The sequence below is a fragment of the Plectropomus leopardus genome, chromosome 1, assembly GCF_026936395.1.
Source record: "Plectropomus leopardus strain MGB_pleo_1.0 chromosome 1, ASM2693639v1, whole genome shotgun sequence".
NCBI classification, from domain to species: domain Eukaryota; kingdom Metazoa; phylum Chordata; class Actinopteri; order Perciformes; family Serranidae; genus Plectropomus; species Plectropomus leopardus.
In genome coordinates this window covers 20,314,502-20,336,910 of record NC_142176.1, presented here as the reverse complement: position 1 = coordinate 20,336,910, position 22,409 = coordinate 20,314,502, and the positions used below count along the sequence as shown (strand labels likewise).

At 38.3% G+C, this 22,409-nt stretch overlaps 1 long non-coding RNA gene across 1 annotated transcript in view; it reads right to left on the bottom strand.

Moving 5' to 3' along the window:
• LOC148190404 (uncharacterized) overlaps window positions 1–22,409 on the bottom strand; it is a 215,390-nt gene that overhangs the window by 104,209 nt on the left and 88,772 nt on the right. The window contains exons 3-4 of the long non-coding RNA XR_015776558.1: window positions 15,510–15,576; window positions 15,233–15,270 (exon numbers count right to left, since the gene is read on the bottom strand). This is a non-coding gene — a long non-coding RNA (uncharacterized LOC148190404). The remainder of the gene's footprint in view (window positions 1–15,232; window positions 15,271–15,509; window positions 15,577–22,409) is intronic.

The window sequence follows — 22,409 nt, the reverse complement described above, 5'->3', positions numbered from 1 at the left end:
GCTAACCACAATTGAAACATCTCCAGCCACGTATTGATTTTATGTTTTTGGAGCTGGACCGTCCATTAAGAGCACTATTGGAATATATAAACTGTTCAGTTATTAACTGCATCACAATCTCGGAGCACAGGGTGCACTCTGAGCACAGAGGGGTCAGCAGAATGGCAGGCACAGTAACAGTGAAAATTAACCCTTCATTGCGCTGGGTCTAAAGGTTTTCTTTTTGGAGCAGGCGCTCCTCTCATCCATCAATCAAGCTCTGACTGGATCAACAAGTCAATTATACACCCTACACCTCAAACTCATGAATATGCTGCTGAGGAAAAAAAAGTAAAACGTGTTTTTTTGGGGGTTTTTTCGGTTCAGTGTTCCATCTGCACTGTGGTGACGGATCAGCAGAAATGTCAGAATTTGGAGAGGGGACACAGAATGATGAAGGGACACACACAACATAATAATAAAAAAATAAATAAATAAAACAGTAAATCCTCTGATTCTACGTCGTCATCAGCTGCCAGCATCCTGTTTTTCTTGTTACTATTTGGTGCCTTTGCTGTTCTAGGTTAGTTTTCTTTTTCAACATTGTAAAAGCTAGTTAGAGAGGGTTCTAGCCCTATAAGCACATTTATACTAGCCATTTACACCTGTATGTTATATTTTACATGCAGCTGAACCTACTCGCCAATACAAAATACCCCAATAATGGGAGAATGTACTGTACCAGTAAATATGTCCCACAAAATGATCTGTTTAATTATTGCCCCTATAGTAGTTGAAGAAGGCAACAGTCAATCAGTAAATGATGTCTTGATCTTGCCTTTGCAGAGTGTGCATCACCATGGGGACCCTAGACCCTGACGCCCCGACACAACCTCTTCCCCGAGACTGAGATACAGCCAACCTCTGACTCTTCAATGTGGTCCCACTGGCAGATATGCTCTTATCAGGACAGGCTGTAGCATACATCTTCCAACAGCCAAACACAGATATAGGAAAGGGGCCCTAAACAGTGACATAGGTGAAATTCTTAGCACATGTGACTGTTGCATATGACCCACTGAAATGCAGTCAGGGTTGGTAAACAAACCATTAAAAGCAGGTGGATTTGGTGGATTTATACTTCATATCAACCAGAAGATTAGATGATTGATGAGTGTTGCATGATCTGATTTCACACTTTAATCTCTGACTTAATAGTTTGACATTTTGGATGAGAGTTAAATGAAAAAAATCAAATCTGTCCATTAATATGAAGCACCAGCAGTTAGCTTGCCCTAGCACAAAGACTGGAAAAGGGGAAACTGGTAATGCTCTGTCCAAAGGTCTCAAAATCAAGCTAAAAATGTATAAAAAATAACCCACTGTAAAACTAAAACATATCATTTTCACTTTTTTTTATAAATATTAGTGACAACTGTGAGAATTTTTAAGTAGCTGCTCAGTGCTTTTTGTTTTTTTAACCTGTCTTTGGTCTACGATAAACTAACTGGCTGCCTCATATTAAACGAACAGATATGAGTCTTCTGATCTAACGCTCAGCAAAAATGTCAGACTATTCCTTTAATCCTACTGCATAAATTAGCATCGATAATGACAAATCAGAGATTAAAGGAGATTACCTGGAGCATGGTGAATGGCAGCTGTAAAATACCACATCGTAGATCCAAATTTGGACAATTAGATTTCCCCTTAAATTGCTGTCAACTCAGAAGCACATCACCAACTGAAATAAAACTATTTCCAGATATAAAATCTTTTACAACAGAGGTTAAGTGCCAGCTAAAAGCAAGCCAGAGCTGTGTCTATTTTAGCTATGTATTGTAAATGACCAAGGTGTATTGGTGTGTGGTGGCATGTGTATTGTGTGATGTGTTTCCTTGTGTTTACATACTTGTAGTGTTTTATGATACTGAAGGCTGTGTATTTAAATTACGCTGAACATGATAAAGCTTGGCTTGAGACAAAAGTTGAAAATTGGCATTAACTTTAAACTCTCTGTGCAGCACATCACTTTCATGCTCTGTTCTGAAACTATGTTAACTGCATCATCCATATTAAATAAAATAGATAAATAAAAAAGTGGAGAATCAGATCACTTAACACTCACCAATCATTTCAAGGGCAACTTTGGTGTTATTTAACCCCTTGAAACCTTGAGCAACATCACATTTCTTTTGCTCCTTTCATGAAACTTTCACAAGTATTTAAACCTTGAACCTTGAGCAAAATGGAGCGATTTCTTTTAAAAACATGGGGAAAAAGGCAATGTGCAACTTGGTAAGAAATCAGTAGATTTGGAAAATTCTTTTTTTTAAGTTAGGGAAAAATGTCAAAGGAAAAAGAGAAAAGCTTGATAAAATATTAGATTTGTATCTATCATAATTATGTTACAGAATTCTTCCAATATAGTTCCTTTTTTCTTTTTTTCTTTTTTGATTCATTAAAAGGAGTCATCAAAAAGGTCCACGTCAGTGCTAAAAACAAGCACTTTTAAGTGGATAAATTGAGGTTTCACAACTGAATTTTAAAACTTAGTCTAGTAAATATTTATGAGTCACTTAGACACAAAAATAAGGGAAAATAGGGTAAAAGTTGAAAACTGAAACGGTTACACTTTAACACTGGTCAATCTGAAAGTGTGAGTGGCATCAATATTCTCATCCAACTCTGGACGAGAATATGAATAAGCATATGTCACAAAATGTCAAACTAATTCCTTAAGTTGGAACGAGAAGCTTTATGTCTGTATTATAATATTGATTCTGTGCATTTATTCGGTTTAACTGTAGCTTGTTTGGTAACTCTGTTGGTGTTGCCTTTGTGCATGTGTGAGTGAGGGGGTTGAAGTGAGAAAGAACAGGAAGTGGACTAGTGTCGACTTGAAGATATGGCAATATACAGCACCACACACAGACTCACGCACACACTCGGACACTCAACACCCCCCTCCCCCGAGGGCCTAAAAGCTAATTAGCTCCTAAAGCATTTATTTATCACAGATAAACTGTCCAGCAATCTCACTGGCACATCCCCAATGGAAATAAGAACTACTCATTAGTTTGTTCAATTAAGCTTTCTTTTCCCACTTCAGCCTGCCCTCCCCACATCACACACACCGCCACGAGAATGCACTTTTTGGTGCTGCAAAAGTTGCAGACTTTCCACGTGTATACTGCAGTAAAGGTGGTGGGGCTTCGACATTTCTATCAATATGTATGTGACCCAGATTAGATTTAGAGGCAAAACTTAATCAATCTTTATGTGGAAAGTCCTTGAAAGGAGAAGTATGATTAGTAATCCTAAAACAAGACAACAAGGGTGTGTGTGTGTGTGTGTGTATGTGTGTGTGTGCGTGTGTTTGTGTGTGTGTGTGTGCTGGGGGTGGGTGGGGATTAATTCTCATTTTACATTTTACTGTAAGACACCCGCAGCTCTCTGCTGGTGCTGTTGAATAAACTCACGAGGTGAACTCACTCCACATTGAAAAGTTTTCCACACAAAGTCCTATTTGGAATTATTTGAGCTGAATGAATTCATACGCTGCATTTCATTTATGCAACATGAGAACAAGCTGGGGCCGAGCGGATCTGACTTGGTGTCGTGACAACTTGGTGTCATTAACCAATTATTCAGTGCACTGAAATAGTACTTTTGGGCTTTGCAAAAAACATGTTCTTATTTAAGGTTGGATGGAACGGGTTTGATCTGGAGGCTGAGATATGCAGCTTATACTTTCTGATACAATATACAAATAAAACTGAGGAAAAGGACAGGCAGCTGACTTGTATTTAATGTTTATGTGATATTTACTGTTCTGGACACTAACAGTTTAAAGGTGCAGTGTGTAAAATTTAGGGCATCTAGCGATGAATTGTAGATTTCAACCATCTAAACCTTCTCCCAACTAGAATTCCTTCAGTTTACATTATTCAAGAGGTTTTTATCGGGAATAAAATTATCCACAGAGATCTCGTCCTCTTTCAAAACGAACAAAGCATGCCACTAAAACAGCTGTGAACAGAGAACAAAGCAGTTTCAAGTTAAAATCAGGGAATCTCTTGTTAAGCAGTTTAAAGCAGTTTAAGTTTAAAAATTCATGTTTTCCAGACGTACTCTGGCATGTCGCTGTGAGTGGGTAGTCCAACACATGTTAACGTAAATCACTATTTTTCTCTAATGACTTAAGCTCCAGACGATCATTAGCTTTTCACCATAAGCCAAATTATTAACAGATCTGGTGAACCACTAGAAATAGTGAATAGAGCACTTTCATGTTACAAACAATGTAACTTTGGCGCTGCTCACTGCAGTTAAGCTTCTTACTAAGGTGGCCGCAGCAAAAACACAAAAACATGAACATCCCAATCTAGAGCCAGTTTGTCTGTTCTGGGCTACCGTAGAAACGCGGCAATGAAACATGTCCATAAACCAGTGACCTGCTCCCTAGGTAGAAACAAATGTCTCATTCTAAGGTAACAAAAACCCAACAAATCTAAAACTAAACTAAAGAAAGCCCACTTATTATATCATATTACATCTCTGCCAATACATCCCCCTAAACTGTACACACTGTTCCTTTATGTAACGTGCCAGTTTTGTCTAAGAAGAATTCCAATTTCCTGTGCAGTAGGGTTAATTATAAATGTAGGTGAACTTTAGCTTCGCCTCAATCATTAACAGTTTTTCCTACTATTCTTTCGTATAAAGTCATTCTGTGCAATACAAAGAAAAAGATTTTTATGAAGTGCTTTACCTTTTCTTGTTCTGACTCATTTCATTAAATCATTAAAAGCAAATTGCATTTTAAGCACCATTGGTATTTGAATGTCAGAGGCATAATAGATTTGTTGAAGTAACATTGAAGTTGTTAGAAGGTCAAACCCTGATCACAGTTAAAGGTCACAGATATTCCCACTGATTCTAGTTTTTTCCTCACACACCAAAATACTCAGCAGCACAACAGTCATCAACATTGTATGGAGGCAAACTTCTCTGGCCTGCTGATGAATGCGCTGAACTTGGAGAGGGGTTTTTACTTTCCTCAGGCCTGAGTATCTATCCCCTCAAGACAGTATTGCCGAGACACCACGAAGGCAATATTTGGCCCATTCCATCACTCTAATTCACTCCCTGCACATCCATATTTCATTCGGCCTCGGCTTTAATGAAAGTCATGGCAACTTCACCACCACTGGAGTCTCTAAGCGCACACATTGAACAGAAAAAAATCATAAATAAGGACATTGGCCTTCATACAAAACAATATGAGCGAGAATGAGGCTCCAAAGTTGGGTGGAGAAAGGGGGAGGTGGGGGGGATTCAGCTGCGCTGTAGCAGGGGAAGCCATCTGCCCGGAAGAGCGAGGCTATCTCGCATCCCAAGTTCCCTCTTTTCCTCAACCCGACCCCCACCCTCCCTTCGCCGCACAGACAAGTGCCTGTTTATCCCAATGCCCTTCAGAAGACATTAGCACAGGTCTCATGTGCAATCCTGTTATCTTCCACTGGCCTGAATATGCTCAGATTTTAAGTAGGGTTTGCTGTGTTGAGTTGGCCGTCCGTATCCCCAGGAAGCAAACATGACATCCCCACTAAAAGGCTACAGGGACACCAGGCTGGGTGGTGCGGCTGTTACCTGCATATGCATTGTGTTTACACAGCCCCCTCCTGCTGGATGCAGCACTGCATTAGCAAGAAGAGAACAGTGTCATAAAAAAGCTTTCTGAATGTTGCTTATGCGATAGAAAAAACTTGAAATATGCCATCTGTTTGAGCCCTCTAATTTTAACGTGCAACTTAATGAATTAATAAGAAATTAAAATGAAAAAGTTAAATGTGACCTTTAATAAATGAGTACTTTGCAATAGACTGGAATAGTCTATAACCCTGTTTTCAATAAACATAAAGACAGAAATACTGATCTAGATTTTCAGACTTTTATTCACAGCTTTTAAATCCTTATCTTGCAATAGGGATCATCAAATATTTCCCGATGAAACATTTTTCAAGTCAAATTTAAAATAATAACTTTTTTGTGCCAGCAAATGATTTTTAATGCACTGACATCTTATCATTTTTATTTAAATATGTGAGAAAAGAACTTTACCTTCCATATGTCATGCGCTCCTCTGAAACTTGTCAGTAACAAAGACTGAATCGCTCAACTTTCCTCATAGCAATCAGATAGTCTACCCAAATATCTGTAATTTATTGTCAATTTTCAAGTCAAGTCAATTCTATTTATTGAGCCCATTATCACAAAACATGGTTTGCCTCAGAGGGCTTTACAGTGTACGACATCCCACTGCCCTTAGACCCTCACATCACCCGAGGAAAAACTCCTGAAAAAAGAACCCTTGTAACGGGGAAAACAAAAGGAAGAAACCTCAGGAAGAATTACATTTGATGGTCAGAGTGATGATATTTCTTGGTGTTTCTAAGTACAATATTGTATCATGTGCTACTTTAAAGAAATAATTTGAACATTTTAGGAAATATGCTTGGACCTGTTTTCTTTCTTGTCGAGTTGAATAAAAAATTGATAACTCAGATCTCAATTGCTCTATTAAATGTGAAGCTAGAAGACTGTTAGCCTAGATTAACATAAAGACTGGAAAAAGGTACAAACAGTTAGCATTGCTCTCCTAATGCTGCACACACACTTTGTGAGAATCAGAGAATCAGACTTGATCATGGTTATTGATCACCCTGCAAGGTTTTCCTGTGATGTGATGTAATTTACAAGTGTTTTTATAACCATTTAGCTTGAAAGTTCATCCTAACTACACTGACTTCAAACTGCAAATATTAAACATGTTCAATATTTACGATCCGATATCTTCTTGTGAGGGGGAACCCTGCGGATCGCTGTGGTCCCATATCTCTGAAAGGGTTTTATTTCAACAATAAATGGGATTTATCTCATAATTTACTCACCTCTTGCTCATGCTGCAACGTACAGTCCATGTATACAAGGTCTCCATGATTTCATCTACGTGTTAAATTTTTTCTTTGTGAATTTTCTTTAATAAGTAAACAGTGGTTCTTCCTGTCTATTGTCTGCCATGTTTTGTTGCTCTAAAGTCACGTTTGATTGAGAAAGATTTGGAAGATTTTTGATGAGATTAGTTGGATTCTGGTTGTTCATGAACAAAATCTGTTAGTGTGTGGTGTGCTGTTTTGGCCAAATCGTTGCTCTCTACACACCACAGGGAAAGAACTGTTAAATTTATCATTACATGTTGTTAAGTGTTGGGTCTTTCAAATTTTCAATATCTGTTAAGATTTAAAAAATGTTTCAATATGGGCCATTCTGTTCTTTTTTTGTTGTTATTTTGTTTTAGGTTCTTTTTGAGGGCATTGTTGCCTTTATTGATAGTACAGCCGTAGATTGACAGTAAAGGTTGGAGTTGAGCCGCTGCAAAGGACTCATTTTACCTGGTGAGCTAAAGGGGTCAGTCTTAATGTAACAAAGTACACCTACCAGCACTTCTCCAGTTCACTATTTTAAAAGTTATATAGGGGGAGAAGAAATTGAGAGAGTAAAAGAATTTAAATGTTTGGATGTAGATTCCAAACCTAAATCTGACAAACATGTCACAAAGATTACAAAGACATTAAAAAGTAACATCACATACCAATCAAAGCAGCACAACTGCAAATGCACGCAATGTCTTTTCACATATCTATTATTGTGTTACAGTGTGGAGCCAAGCCCCTCTGACAATAATTAAGCCTGTTGCACCTTTGTACAACCAAGCGTTAAAAATAATGGATAAAAAAAACCAATGAGATGGCATCACTGTCACATACTGAAGCAGTACAATCTTCTCAGCTTTGATAATTTCCTAAACTTTTCATCCCTCAAACTGATTTTTAAATGCCTTCAAAATTTTGCCCTGGATATCTTATGCAAATTTATCAGCAGGCAAAATGGTAGGAACACCAGGGGCACAGCAAGCAGCAATTGTAAAATTGCACATTGTTAGACCTCCTTGGGGCAGTCAGCCTTTTCTATAAAAGGCTCTAAACTGTGGAACACACTACCAACCGAAATACAATTAACACAAGATAAGATTTCCAACAAAAGTGTTAAAGGTTGCTGAAGCACAATCAGAGATGTGAGCATTTTTAGCTCTTTTATGATGTCTTATTGCTGAGTGTTGGAACTGTATGTAATGTTGATATTTGTAAATATTCACCTTTTTGTCTTATTTTTACCATAGCTGTTACTGAATGCACTCTATTGTATGTAACCTTGATATTGTCTTATTTTGTTTCTTCTACTTCTTTTCTTTACTCAAAGTCTAACTAGGGACGGGAGTTAAAAACTAGCAGTAGCTATAATCTCTATATGTGAGGCATCAGTTACTACAGCTTGTTTCTAGCAAGCGTTGGTTGTAATAAACTATCAAATAAACTATATCAATAAATAAATAAATTATATCTTGTTATTTTAATCCAAACAAAAACAACTACGGTGTAAAATGTAACGCTGTGGTTTACAGAGTTATCATGTCATGTCATGTTATTGTGGCTGGGAGCAGTTGCTAGGCAACCAGTTGAGACTCAAGGAAGTCACTGATCCTGGCCAAAAAAAAAATGTCCAGCACAAGAGATATAGCATGTAAATTAGCAAGCTTTAGAAGTGCTGGTCGGCACCTTTGTTAGTGTTAAAGAGAGTAGAGAATAGAGTGCTATTGTTTTCCTCTGTTTCTAGTCTTTATGCTAAGCTAAGCTAACGATCCCTGGTCATATATGTAATGAACAGATAGAAATGAGACTGGTATTAATCTTCTCATCTGTCTCATCTGCCTTGAGGAGAGAAAGCAAATAGGCGTATTTTTATTTTAATGTCAAACTATTCCTTCAATATGTGTGGGCACAGAACATTTCTTTAGTTTTTGGAGTCATCACCACAATTAGCAGCCCAGAAAACACAAACATGCATGTAGAGCTTTTTACAGAGGACGTTCATACTTTAACAGGAACATCTCTAATGAAGAGTATCTTAAAAGCCTACACAAGTTTCTGGTGTCCACATCCTGCTGTCTAACCTCTGCTCTCCTTTATGATACTGCAGGTAGCAGCACTCGCTCACTGGAAACGCACCATCCCAACTGTGGAGCTGAACTAATTAACACAGCCAGTCACCAGATTAATGAAAGCTGTAAATTATGCCATTATTACTCAATTCATTATTTCTAAATAATTACACCAAATGCACAGAATGAGACGAGCGCAGCTGCTATATGTCAGTCTCCGTCTCCATGTTGTAGAGATATAGACACACATAGATTTCAGAGACGAGTTTCTGTTATTTAACCTCGCCTCTACAATAAATGGGGTGGACAAAATATTAGAAACAAAGAATATTATGACCTTTATGAGGTTAGGTTTTATTGCAGGGCAACTCAGAATTCTGTTAGTCGAATCGAATTTGGCTCTTCACTATGAATATTTAACTTTTTGCTCCCTTTTTTTCCATACATACGGTAGTATGTAATGATGTATGTGACCTATAACATGTGACATATGTGAGACACTTGTGTTATGTTATGTGGTAAAAAAATATACTTTGTAAACTAAAACCATGACCTTTTTTTCTAAACCCCTCCAAACAGTTTCATAACGTTAACCACATGTTTAAAATTTGCAACCATTATTGGTAATATAGGCTATAAACTTCCGCGTGTTTCACCGGTGGGTGCAATTATTTAGGAAACCCTCTTGTGGACCACATTAGAGGGTATATACAAGCTATGTCAGGTTCTCATAAACTGCTCGTATTTGTACATATCGCACATAATCACGAGCCAGTAATTCATGCATAACCCCGGTATTTTGGAAGGCTGCGATCATGCGACCAATGCACTGACAAGACTTTACAGGAAAGCAGTTCTGAGCGGTCTTGTAAACAGACAGGTTGGGGTGGTGGATGGGTTAAAAAACCCTGGACTTTCCCCCAGGCCTTTCGTATGTAGAGGTGTGTTTACAACTTTGTGAACTTTGAGTTGTTTTAAAGTCCTCGCCATGCTTCTTTTCCCAAACATGACCACGGTAACTTAACTTCCCTAAACCTAACCTCCATAACTTTATGTTAATAGCTTTACGCAAAGGATGTAAGACCAGTCACGGGGCACCAATTTGTAGGGTATCATACAAACTGCTGTGTGCATTTTTGCAGGATATCACACAAACTGTTCTGTGAAGATACATGTGGTCATATGGGTTGGACTGGATGTACCTTATAGACTATCAAAATATACATTTTTTCAGTATTGAATTATATATAACATTTTCATGTCTCTCTGGTTTTGCCTCTTTTTTAATAAAATGTGTTTCTCACATATTTCACGGTAGAAGTACATGTAAATGGCAGCAAAAAACATAGTTTACCTACATTTGCTGAAATAAATGTATCAACAAGGTTTCAAGTCAATGGTCTAAAAACAAATACAGATGAGTCTATTATCCTATTACAGCCACTCAGAACGGTATGATGCAGAGAGATAAAGAACAGGCTGAGCCCATCAGAGGACATTAAATGGGGCCAGCTCTCACTCTCTCAGCTTTCACAGGGAGCCAGCAGAGCAGAGGAGGCTATAGTACAGCAGGCCAGGATCACACAAGGCCTGCAGAATTACACAAATAAATTGCTACCAAACTCATATGCTGCTGTGTACATAACAGTGTGACGGTAAAAGTGTGCTCAAATCGAACATAAACAAAAGTCTGTGCGAGGATAAATTATTTTTTGGAAATTAAAACAAAAACAACTGACACATAAACAAAACTAGGCAAAATCATTGCATTTAAATTCACATGCATTTCATATCATATAAAAGGTGCTTTTAAGAGGCTATATTTTTCTCTTCGTTTTTGTTTAAAACAATTTCAGGTGGACTTTCTGCCACATTTACAAAGCACTGTGCTGTTAAACACTGTAAAAATGCATCATATTTTGTTTATTTATCATGTTTAACAAACAGGAGCGGAGGCTGCTGTTCCTGCAGGTGAAGACTGACATGTAATGACAAACTGTTTTCATTTGAATCGTGGATGTAAGAGGATCGCCACAAATGAAAATGAGGGAGAAAAAAAGGCACGTTGCAAATATCCCCTGAAGCTGCCTCTTTAAAGACGCAGGCTCAGCATAAGGTATTCACTTTGCAGATAAAGGCGTTCTTTCCACTCATAATCAACATATACAGTAATGCATCATTTTCTACCAGATAGCAAGAGAAGAATTAGCTCAAATTATTTTAAGTTTTTGTTAATTACTTTTGGAGCCTGAAGCTGTTCGCTGCAGCAGCTCATGCCTCAGAACTGCCGGAAAGTTTACAGTCACACGGTCACATTACCCGACTTATAATTCGAGCACTTATCACCCGACTCTAAAGCAGTGCTTTATGAAGCATCCCGGTCTTTATCTGTATGTACACCTCCAATGTGATCACATGGCTAAATGATATTTCTGCTAACACTCATCCCTTAAATTAAAAAAAGCAGTGGGCGTGCATTTCTGTGGGCATAATCTTACACTCCTGATCTCAATGGGGCATTTATGGAGGGTTTTATAACTCTAATTATCTAAGCCCATTACAGTATATCAACTTTTAGTGGTCCATTGTATTCCCAATATGCATCAACTGGACAGATGCCTTTGTGGCAGAGAATATTTATCTCAAATAAGAAGGCACAGAGACTATACTTTACTTGGATGCAGTACTATATGCTTACATAATGATGACATTAGTACAGATATTGTTGCTGTAGAGTGAGCTCTTTTTGTTTATTATGACACTAATTGTATTAGCATGATAATATAAACCCTAGGTATAAACATATATATATATATATATATATATATATATATAAGACAAGGTTTGGTCAGAATATAAGGTTACAAAGCTTCAGCATACTCAGCACTGTCTCCGAGAAATTCAGTTTATGTACATCTTATTTGAAACAACAAATGTGTTTGGTAGAAACGTTATGCTGTTTTCTATTAACAACATTATAAATATAAAATGAAAATAAATAACAAAATAAGAAATAAAAAATAAATATCCATTAGTAGTGTTGATAAAATGACTATGTGGGCAAGGCAAATAAAAGAACTGCTGGAACAGCTTGGTAAGTTCAGATAATTACATTAATTTACTGTAATGCTGCCTTTAAAAGCAGGATAAGGCAACTCTTACAATATAATGATATCCAAATCTAAGACATGTCTAGTCTCTTATCATGATAACAATGTAATATCGATACATTGCCCAGCGCCACTCTCTATATTTAGGGTGTACATAGGATGGGAACTGATCTGAAATGTTAATAATGTTTCACAGCAAGTTTTTGTTGGGCATCCCCTGAAACATGGGTCCCCGTACCGCAGCAGCCGGTAGCTGAGCCCCTGACAAAGCTGTTAATGTTCTGCAAAGAATGTGCAAATTGCAGAAACGAGTCCAAGTGTGGGCAGAAAACACTTCTGGTACTTAGAACCAGTGATGGAACAAATTTGGTCAAATTGGTAAAGTGCCCAAAGGGAGGAGGGAGATGTTCCACGGAAAACCAATTCCAAGCTTGGGTGAGCTCAGGATTGTTTGGAAACTCTCCAATCTGGGGGCCTGCATTGAATTGCGTGTCAGGCAGAGACTGTTAAATAAGATTAGAATAAGGACCAAGGGAGCAGCACAGGTACCTCACAGGATGGCTGTGTAATGTCGAACCACAGTTACTCTTTAACAGCCATACATCAGCCGAGGCAGCATTGGAAAAATGTTACATGAGGTGACATGTAAACTCACTGGACAGTCGCAAGAAACATTAGAGGTTTCTGGTGCATTATGAGCTCTGTTTGGAACAAGTCCTGTTTCCTGCTTTGATTTATTCCTCGTAGCACCAATTAGGCTTGGCCCACTCCTGGAGGAGTTGAAAAGCTGACGATGGATATGTCATGGGATGGTATGATCAAAGAGCTATAGAGCAACGGAGAGAGAAAGGAATCTCATTCAGTTTCATATTTATTAGGCCTTCAAGAGACTTGTATTACAGCTTGTAAACGCAGCCACTTCCAAAAAATGCAGCTTAAATCGTAAAAAAAAAAAGAAGAAGCAAAATGAAGACGAATGAAATGAACAGACACATTTACATCTTTTTGATGAGCACTCCAGCGAGCTAATGTGAGTAGAGATCTTGAAGCCTCTAAACACTGACTGATCTCTGGCTCCCTTTCCTTTGGTTCAGTTCATCAAGGGCAGTGAATCATTATGTGAGAGACATTTAAAAGGGGTTATACTTACTGTTAGTTTCTATGTTTTACTCTGAATGGCTCTGGACATAATAATCAGCGGCATGGCGAGAGTGGGGAGGATTTATCTGTTCACATCCTATGATCCTGACTGGCTAAAATGCAATGGAGTGATACTGTAGTATGCCATAATACACATTTATTGTAATATGTTAAAACCAATTCAAGAGCTGAAATACATGAAAGATTTGGAAGAGTTATGCAAATCAAAAACACTTAAATGCATAATTCCAGTTACCCGCTCTAATTCATTCATTTCATTTAGGTAAGGGCTCAACTGCATGATATTCCGCAAACTAGCTGTTTTCGAAAAAAAATTATAGAAAGCATTACTTATATAATGCTACGAAGAATTTACAAGCAATGTAATTGAACTGCTGGGTTAGTAATGACTCAAGGTATGTAGGAATGACTAAAAGTAGGGCTGTCAAATAATAAATCTTTTAAATCGCAATTAATGGCACAATTTCTATAGTTCATTGCAATTAATCTCATTTTTTAACTACATGTTTTCAATTCCATTGTTTTGCATTACAAAACAGTTTTGGAGTCCATAATGACAAGGTAAAGCAATTCTTACTAGACTGGCTTGATTAGAATCATAAGACATGCATGGATCTAACATAAAATGTGCATGTCTGTAAATGGGAGACTCATGGGTACCCACAGAAGCTATTTTTTAATTTAGATATTTTGAGGTCAGAGGTCAAGGGACCCCTGTAAAATGGCCATGCCATTTTTCCATTGCCAAAATTTAGCCTAAATTTTGAGTGTCATTCCACCCCCTTACTGAGAAGCTACCATGACATGGTTGGTACTGCTGGATTCTACAGATCCTCTAGTTTAATATGATACCAGAATCAGTATCATCTAGCTTTAAAACTCAGCCTGGTACATCCTCTTAAAGATAGGAATGTTGGCCGGCGATTAAAGCAATTTTTTTTTTAAAAAAGCATGCGTTAACTACGGACCTGAATCGCATCACAAATAACTCATCAATGCTGACAGCCCTTATTAAAATAAATGATGATGATGACTTAAAATACACCACACCACTGTAAGGGTTTAAGTCACCACTTTAGCCACTTTTTCTGCGTGAGAGTTTCAACTGTCGTAGGAGTCAACATAGGACTTTGAAAGAGCCAACTTCATGCCACCTCATGCTACTTTTAACTGTAAACACACTATTGAATTATTACCTTGCCTTATTATTATTATTGCACGTCACTAAAATGGGGTATTATGTCACACAAGATATATAACGACGTTGTTAATTTAGCCCAAAACTTCACCTGAGCTAAACGTAACTATGTAGCTTTGATGCCTAAACCTAATGGCAACCATTTCACAGCATTAGCCACATGTTACAACAGTGGCATAAGGTAGTAACTGCAAGCCCCAGTGCAGGCTGTTATGACGGCCCTTGCGATCATTAGTTTAAAAAAAGCACACACGCGCACACATACGCACACACTTAGATACGCATACACAGTTAAGTGCATAAGTACCAACCATGTGTTGGATTTTACAGTGAGAATGTGTTACCCTGGTTTTTGTATTTGCATAGTCCAGAGGTCAAAAAGAGCGTGATCAGAAGCACTGATAGAGCTGCGACAGCCAAAGTTCTGAAACCTTCTGTAACCTCACCACTCAAGAAAACCCAACTCCTCTTCAACATAGAGTTGAGATTATAGTAATTGAGAGACAAGAGAGCTGTGATACCTATTATCAACACACAACACAATGGCCCAAAAACTGTCCAGCTACAGCAGTATGCGACAGTTTACCCACAAAAGTACATGCACACAGTGACACAGGTGCTTGGCGGCAACCTGAATCCCAAATAATAACAACCTTTTTAAAAGGGGCACGGCAGCCCACCACATACCCCAAATACCCCTGAAAATACTCTTGTACTCACCTATTTGAATGGTCTTGACTATCACTGGCTGGTTGGGCCTGCAACAGAAAATATGTAAATATAGCAGTTATCTAATGTTAGGGACAGCTAGCATCTACTCGGTTATTAGTTAGCTTTCCACAATTATTCAGAAGGTAGCTATCCACCTGGTAGAAACATTAATAGCCTACAATTTAGCCCACATAATACATGTATGCCTTATCTTAAAATGTACTTCAAAAACAATAGCCTAATGTTGCGATTATTTAGACCATCGTTATCTAGCTTGTTAGCCTACCTGCTGCATGTTTGTTGACACACACTGAGGGCAGCGGCGAGGAGCTTGTCCATGGGCTGGCAACTGTCTGTAAAAGATCCAAAAGAATCTACTTTAGGAAGCTTTGCAACCTTTATTCTCCTGTTTTTTTCTCTCCTGTCTTTTCTTGTGTCTCTTCTTGTAACCACTCTTGTCTTTGAATTGCATGACTGCTTGCTTGGCTTGCCTAAGTGTGCTCAGCATGTCAGTCTCAACAGATTTTGCACTTGATCTAGCCGGAGTCTTGTCATCTTGTCACATGATCAAAGAGAGAACATACACGCATTACCTAGCAATCATCATCACATCTGTAAATGGCATAAATACCAAAGAATATAATACAATTTTTTTTTTGATTGCAACCCTTGCGAAGACAAGCGGTTACGGAACATTAATGAATGAATGAATGACACCAAATGGTAGGGCTGGGCGATTATACCTCAAATCAGTATCACGATTAATTGAACAGTTCACCTTGATTACAATTAATGAACAATTTTTTTTTGTTGCTTTTTTGTTTGTTTTTTGCCCTCATAATTCGCTGACACGGTTTCATTTGACCATGGTATGCTGTACTGTAATAAACATATGATGAATTATTATTAATCAAACTATCAAAATATAGGCCAACCTCTGCTGACTGCAGGACTCTGACTTGAACTTCTGCTGTGTGCTATTGATCATTTTACTTGGGGGGAAAAAGGTTTTGAGAAGGCCTACTTCTTCTATAGCTGTCAACAGTCCCCAGTTAGAAAATGGTTGAAAATAAGGCAATGTGCCTGTGGCCCCAGGCCCCAAAATCACTACATCTGCCCTTGGCAATAATAACAAGAGCTCAGCGTGAGCAGCTGGATGAGAAATGTAGCAATGCATCCTGGTGTTTCTAAATAATTCTATCCAAAGTCTGACTGAACCTGAAACTACAACAAATTAGTCTATAGAAGTCTAAAGAAGTCACTTTCCATCGCTGAATATTTGTCTGTTGGTTCATTCAGACACTTTGGTGCTGTGAGGAGAAGCTCCACTCTGTCTCTCTCACTACGCTGCTGTAGGATAATCAGCTGTTTGATCTGCGAAAATGAAACGCTGCAGAAGCACAATACTGCTCACTTGTCAAACACTCAGCTGTATTCTAGAGTCAAAGGTGTTCATTGCATTACATGATTGTTCAACACTTCTGCTGTTGCACTGTTTTGGCGTGACATTTTCCACAGTGTGGTGAAAGCATGAGGCTTAGCCAGATGCTTGGGAGTTGGCAACCCCGGTGGGGAAGGGATTAATAGAATTTTTAAATAACCAAAATAACCAACATGGGCAAGATTGGGTCGGTTAAATGTTCTGAATGTCGATTTCAATCACTTTTCGATTAATTGCCCAGCCCTTCCAAATGGTATGACATAAAAATAATGCGGGGCCCTCTTGTAAGGACTGTCTCAGATGTCAGCCAAGAGCTCCACTCTTGGTCACACGGGGCCCATTCACATCATGGACCCCAGTGTAGCTATCAGATGCCCCATGGGTGTAACAAAGCATCAGTATTTGATGACCTGCTAATGAGAATGTTTCCATTACTGAACATTTATTTGGAGTCATTATTATGGTGGTACATTATTTATTGTGTTCCTAGTCAGTCCAGTACCTACTCCCTTTGTAGCTCTTTTTTTGGTCTCTACCAACTCCTATGGGAAATATCTGGGGTAATAATTCTGTGTGGTTTTGTCACTTAAGGGTGACCCCTACATTTCATGTAGTCATTTCAACTATTATTTATACATAATAATTGATGAGTGCACTTTACAATTCCAACACACATTGCTGATTTGCTTAGAGTAGTTATGTCTAATGAAATATAAAAGATGCGGAATTTACTCTACAGTGAAAAATACTTTGATGGAAATACATTAAGTGGTCACAAATTCATAGTTTTCTACATATTTACATGATCACAGGTCCAAGCTGGTCCCCATTGTAGAGAATAAGTGTTCAAAGATAAAATGTAGTGTAAGTTCATGAAGTGAGTTTACTGTTTAATACAAGGATGTAGAATTAACAGGCCACCTTCCTTCCTTTCATCCTCAACTTAGTGCTGTTTGACTGAGACAGATGGGGAAGGTAAATCAAGGCAGCTGAGTGGAGAGCACTGCTGACAGCACATTAGAGCCTCTCTCAATGAACTGTCACAAGTGCACAGTGAAAGTAAAGTTTGATCATACGTGGCTGCTGTCCTGTCAGACATCCTTAAAAGCAAATGGGGCCTAAGTGCTGCGGAGCTCTGAATGAGCCTGAGATGACAGTTGTAGTCGGTGCAAAGAGAGGGCATCGGCACTCCATCCTCCATCCTGCAAAAGGACAATGAGGTGAGGAGGACTCTGGCAGCATTTCTCACCCTGCACCCTCACCATCGCAGTAAAAGCATCTGACAAAGTGTCAGTCTTCCACATCATCATTCGCATCATTAAGAGCCGGGGACGAAACTTTTATGCTGCTTGTGCAAAAAGGTCATGAATTTGTGCAAAACCCACATCTCTCACTCAGTATGCACATTTTCTTACTCAAATGAACAGCTTTATTAAAAAGCAATTTACCATCATTATTGGGAAAGCCAACCTTTCATGTTGCCTGCTTTTAGAGAAGCAGACTCTTTTCACTATTGGCTTAGAGATTTTTTTCTTTCTTCAACTATTAATAATTAGAGTGGGACCCAACTCAGCAAGCAAACATATAGCAAGTGCTTTTCAAAAATATCATATTTAAGCATTTTCCCCCAAGATAGCTGACAGTAGATAGTGACAGGAAACATTTGAAAAGAGGGTGATAACATGCTATAAAGTTGCTGAACACTCGGGTATGTATAGCTTCCATATCATAATGAAGATGTTAGATAATAAACTCACCTATGCACAGGTGTAACTATTCAGGTCTTAATTCCAGGTTATTACGATTTCAATGGATAAACACAATGCTGTGTAGCTTAAAGTATACAAATGTGACACATAATCTGTTGTTAATAATGTACAACTTTGGGGAGTTCTGAGCTGTTGATGTGAGATTTATGTTTTTAAACTGCGCTGAAGCCCGTGGGCCAAAGCTGCTCCAAACAACTGACCTTACACCTCACCCCCCAATCTTTCATTTGTCCGTTTAACAACATTACATCATACTTATTTTCATCGTCATTACTAAGTTTACGTAATGCAACCCCAGTCTCACCAGCTGATCAAATACTGACACTGTCAGATACAGAGGCGGAGTAGAAACCTTTAGCAGCATGAGACGCATCAGGCGGCAGAATTCTGAGCAACTGCCATAGTTTAAAGAGTGAGAAAGTCCACAAAAGGTGGGCATGAGTGGATGGGTCAAACAAACTTAGGACTTTCACCTGGAAGACCACAGTTTGTCTCCCATGTGAAACCAAAAGTTAGTTAATTTGTTATAATTATTATATTATATATTATAATATTTTGCTTTGTTATTTAAGTTTTTTTAAAATGTTATTTTAATAACAACACAGTGTGCTAGTATGTGTTGCAAGTTATGCTAATGACGCATGCCATGTGACTCTACTTTGAGTTAGTAATAAACATACTTATTTAAGCTAAACCATGGTGTTTTTTCTAAACCTAACCATGTACTTTTGTTGTCTAAACTTTTAAACCAATGTTCTACCTTTACTTTGAAAAGAGACAATATGCATTTAATATGTAGAAACTGCATATTTTATCTGAACAGATATAATACAAGTAACATGCATACATTGACATGCTGTCCCTGAGCGTGCAATACAGACACTGGAGGGGAACCTAAAGTGTCATAGTTTGGCATGTAGGGCCACCAACCAAGTGTCTGAATTTGACAAGCAAGAGTGAGAATTTGTTATGTGATGAGTATAATTCTACTGCTATTATGTAATGACACAAACTTTCTGCTCATTTGTTGTAATTGTGATTGTTTCTATGACTTTTGTCATAACCTCTTACACCTGTCTAAGAGGGAGAGGATAACTCCTTAGAGTGAAAACAAAATTTCTCCCATGTTTTCCTCATGTGCTTGAGTGTTTTTGTGACTTTAAATAATTACCATATAGGTCTGGTGAAAACTGTGTTGCACTTAAAATCTTAATTTAATTACAGTATATTATAATGCACTGAATTAAAACCTAGACTCCTGTTTTGTGGGTGTCAGACAAAGACAGGTATGAGTGACATTTAGAAAGCAAAGGGTAGTAATTAGTGTGATTGCTTTCATCACAGAGTAAAATAAAAAATAATCACTGACAGAATTTTTGAGTAAATTCCTGAACACTACTATTTGCATTAATTCTTTTTTGATACAAACAGGCCAAAAGATTTTGACCTGATTTTAACAACAATACTGTGAGAACCAGAGACTTGCCTCGCTTAGGTCCTTTAAAGTAAATTGGATTTATTTTCTCCATTGCAAAGCTCAAGAGACTGTCCCACTTTATCTAAAACATGCTGTTCCACTTTGACTGGGACTGAAAAATTGAGACATGAAAAATACTTTCAAAATTCAAACCTTAAATTGATGTTTCAGTTGTTTTTCAATACATGAGATTAACTATTTTTCCTATTACTGTAGTTTTGAATTTACTTTCATATTTTCTATATTCCATTAAAACCTTTAATGCAAGAAACTGGTGTGCCTTTTGGTAATATTTTGGCTGCACTCTGTCCAACAATGCATAGGGGCAACATATTCTCATACAATGGTTCGCATGATAATCGAACGAGTTAGTGTCTCACAAAGGACAACACTAATGTAACATAAAGTTACTAAGTTAACGTAAAGACACATAGCTTGGGTTTAGACAAGTAAAGACACGCAGGTTAGGTTTAGAGGAAAAACAACATGGTGCCAGCATCCCTTAAAATAACTTAAAGTTCACTAGGTTTCACATGGGACACAAACCCTGGTCCCCTGGGGGACTGTCCTGTATTTGTTTGACCAATCCACCACCCCAACCTGCCTCTTTACGGTGCATGCCCACTATGCACAACTACATGTGATCAGAAATTTACTCCCGTTCATCTTATATTGAAAGTGACCGATTCATTGTGCAAAGCATGCTGGGATGCCTGCGATGCGGACCAAGTTGGCGGGGCAATGGGAGGGAGTGACAACTTCAAAAATTCAAATGGTGCTCACATCAGCACAGCCACTCAAGCTGCAGCTCTAGTGATGTTCTTAACAGCTCTGAGTAAATGCAGGAAATGCTGAAGTGAAACTTATGAAAAATGTATTGTAGTTAATCATCTATCCATGCAAAAAAAAGAAGAAAAAAGCATTTTTTAACAAATGTCTAAGTTACAATAATATAACTCAGGTGAATCAGCCATTTTTAGTTTAATCTGCAAAATGTGACAAAAATGGGTTTGTACTGTTGCTCCTTTGTAATAAGACACTCTTGTACGGAGCTGTTCGAGAGGAGGGCAGGAGATTGCAGAATGGATACAAGCAACCAGCAGGGCAGGGCAGATGTGAATTGAGGCAAACTGGTCACTTCTAGTGAGCATGCACCGCTACTCAAGACTTTCAGTCTTTAAACTACTTCCTTCTTCACATCCGTCAGCATATTGTGATATCAGCCTTCCTGATTACGTGGGTTATAAATGGCTTACGGTGCCTTAGTTTGTGTTGTTATATGTACAAAAAGTGCATGAGAACAGCCTGAGAGTGGTAATACCACCATACACAGAGTATGTCACCTAAATGTATTAAATCTAATGACAGAAAAATTATTACTGCAGCACTTTTTTTTTAGTTTTGCAGTTCCAGTTGAAACAAAACAAGGCTTTATTAATGACTGTCAATGCCTCTCAATAGAGTCAACTAGCAAAACACTACTTTTGCCGAATTCTTTTGTTAATGTTGGTTGCATTTCCAAAGTGTAGATAAACTGCACATTAAGCTGATTAGATAACGCTTGATTTCATATTTTGAAAAAAATCATTATGTGCTATAGCCAAGGCTTGATTTGTCTTATTTAAAAGCAGACCACCATAAATTAGAGAAAACACAAAGGGACATTTTCTGTGGGAATAGGTAGAGAGGGTCTGCACTGACGTGTCTTTAATGAATAACTTACAGGCCCTTGGACCTGCAGTGGGTAGAGCCTTGTTTACCTCAGCCCAAACCTGCACTCCAACACTGTATGCTACTTCACTCTTCCATTAGTGTGTGTGTTGAGGCCTGTGCCCACTGTTTAGCCTGGCGCAGAGGTACTTCTAGCTGTAGGAATTTGGTCTCCCACACATTCTAAAACCCACTTTCGCTCGCTTCCCTGTGGGCCAGCATACCTTATCTCTGATGCAGAACACTTTCATAAGTGCCCTGCTGGAAAGGGAAAACACACAAACAAAGAAATATTCAGACATAGATTGAACTTTGTTGTTCCGAACCAATTTGTTTGGTGGGTGGTAGTGGGCAAATGGGCTGTTTTTCCAAATGGAATGTTTTACACATGTAAAAAATTTACAAGATGGGTGAGTAAAACATGTACATTGAATGCGGGATCATCATTATGGCATTAAAAATGTAAACATTTCTAGAGGCCTTTTAGAGTCCCCCAGTGAGCACATTTCTTCTACGCTGATGCTTTCAGTGTTGACCATTTAACGCTGACGTCGTAACTGTCCTCCAGGGAGTTTTTCTTTAACAAAGAGGATAACCTAGTTCAAAAACATTGAGCAAAGGACAATGGCAGAGCAGAAATGGTCCGTAAGTCCATCTCATTCTAGCTCAATGCTTTTAACGTCAGTGTTCCTCAGACAGACATCACCTTGCCTCCAAAAGTGGGTCTGAACCAGGAGAAACTGCCATTATGAGCAATTCAACTGCATGAAAGTAGTGTCTGACAGGTCC